Source organism: Microtus ochrogaster, unplaced genomic scaffold (assembly GCF_000317375.1).
Source record: "Microtus ochrogaster isolate Prairie Vole_2 unplaced genomic scaffold, MicOch1.0 UNK101, whole genome shotgun sequence".
Lineage (NCBI taxonomy): Eukaryota > Metazoa > Chordata > Mammalia > Rodentia > Cricetidae > Microtus > Microtus ochrogaster.
The window spans coordinates 309,290-311,933 of NW_004949199.1; positions in this window are offsets into that span (position 1 = coordinate 309,290).

Below are 2,644 nucleotides of genomic sequence, written 5' to 3' on the forward strand. Positions count from 1 at the left end.
ATTCTATTAGGCTCACATTTCACCTTTTCACTTATGAACATCTGGACACTAGTTTTCATTCTTCTTGATTTATGTCAGTCTATCCATGTACTTTTATATCTATGTCTGTCACTCTCCTAAGCTTATAGCCAATCACAGGTCCCTAAATATGATTGTTGCTTTGGTAAGTGATGGGAAGCTCAGCTACACATAACAGTTCATAAAAAGCAACAGCATGTAGCCAGGTTTCAGGGTTATATTCACTGAAGTAATAACAAGTTAGAGGACATTTAATGATGACAAGAAGTGGACTGGAAGACCCATATGAACTTGGGTAACCCTGTGACTTGAATGATAGTCAAGGCATAGATAACAAGAGTTTCTAGTGTCTTTTCCTGTGTCTTGTTAATGGAAATCACCAGGGAAGAGAAGTGCAGAGCTGGAACTAATCTGTTCATTCAAGACTTAGGAAATGTCTGTCTAATTTGGCTTTAGAGACGTCACAATTTGTGTCCATTATTACTTTACACATAGACTTGTCACTTTTTACTGTGAGTTGCAGTGGTAGAAACTGCTCTTCACTTTAAGGAGACAGCCATTATGTGAAAGCCCTGATCATCATGTATAGTGTGAGTTTCATCTTCCCTTATTTTTGAATGCTTCAGGGTTATAAAAAGACTTTTTCAGACATTATGCTAAGTATGTTTCATTTTGTGTTTGTTTGATATTTTCATTGTAGTTACAATAATCTGGGGAGGTGCATCTCAGAAATAAATGCACATTTCTTATATTATATAGGGTAACTAGATATAAATCCACTTATTCAAATATTTTCTGTCCTTAGTCACTTCAGAGATATTGTCTAAGTCAGGTTTCCATTTCTGTGAAAAGACACCATGATCACAGCTGTTATAAGGAAACCATATAATTTAGGGGGCTTTCCTGCAGCTCCAGAAGTTCAGACTATTCTCTTCATGGCAGGAAGAATGGTAGTGTGCAGGAAGTCATGGTGCTGGAGGAATAGCTGAGAGTCCAACAATTTGAACAAGAACTCAACTGACAGACTTGACAGTATCCTGAGCCTAGAAAACCTCAAAGCCTACCCTCCACAGTGACACATTTCCTCCAGTCAGGCCATGCCCACTCCACCAATGCCACACATCTTAAAAGTGTCACTCCCTTTGATATTATGCGGGCCAATTTCATTCAAACTCTCACAGGAGTTAGTGTCCATATTCCATATCCTCTTTCTTCTTGGGTTTCTCTTTATCTATGAACTCTCAAGAAGGGAAAACAGCATTTGCCAAGGGAATTCATTCATAGTAAAGTCACACATTATTCATTTTTATCTTCTATTTGAGAGGTGTATCCTTATTCTTAGGGGAATATTCAGTCATTTGTTTAATTATGTAAAGTGGATAGATGGATACTCACTTAATGGGTCATGTAGAATTAACAGTAGCATACTGTCCACTTGTGTGGTTTTCAGAATCTTTTTACATGATATAAAATAGGGTCATCATGGAAAAAGGAACCTTATTTGGAAAAAAATACCTACATTATATTTGTATGCAGGCAAGACTATGATGCCATTATCTTGATTAATAACTGATGTAAGAGGGCCCAGTCAGACATAGACATTACCATCCATAGGCAGGTGGTGATTGTGCATTGTATAAGGTAGCAGGTTGCATAACCATGGAGAACAAGTCTATGAATTGAGTTTATTTGTGATCTCTGATTCCGTTTCCACTTTCAGATTTCTGTCTTGATTTCACAACCTAATTTTCCTCCATAATGGTCTGTAATATTTAAGATTACACAAACACTTTCCTTTCCATGTTGCTGACCACATCAATAGGTAGCAGAATGGGATAGTTTAAAATTTTTCTGATCAAAGAATGGGTTGAGAATTGTGACAGTGTGTATAACTGCAAACATAGTCACACATACAGTTACACTTTTAGGTAGAGCCACACTCTGCAACACACACATTCACACAAACACAGAATCACACTTACAGATATGGTCACAAATATAATTACACATCCAAACATATACAGAGACACAGATGCATACATAGCATGTACAGACATACACACACCATTACCACCAACCTCACCAACACCAACCCCACCACCCCCACTACCATATTCACATGTAGAAATACTTATTCATAAGCAGAGGGGCTGAATTTCTATCTTCCTCTCTTTTTCACAGGGTCACTGTGGTTTGCTTGGTCTCACTATGTAGACCAAGTTGATATTGAACCATGTGGTGACTGAATCAAAGGTGTGCACCTTCATTCCAAACCATCTCATACAGAGTTCTTAAAACGTTGAAGTAATTTCTTCATATAATAATTTCTCATCACTCTTTTCTTCAGTAGTAAAGCGCCTGTCTCACAGAAAGAGTGTTTCAGTTTGATTTTCAGCACTTAACTGAAGCTGGTGGTGATGATTTATCCTTATATTCACAGAACTGGTGATTTATTGAAAGGAGCTATCTAACCATTCTATCTTACCCTCCTGAACTTAAGGTTTATTGTGAGACCCTCAAAAATAAGGTAGATTTCAACTGAGGAATACACTCAGAATCAACTTGTGGCCTCAACACACATGTGCAAGCATACACTATGGTATTTAGTGTTTCCATTCATTCAAAC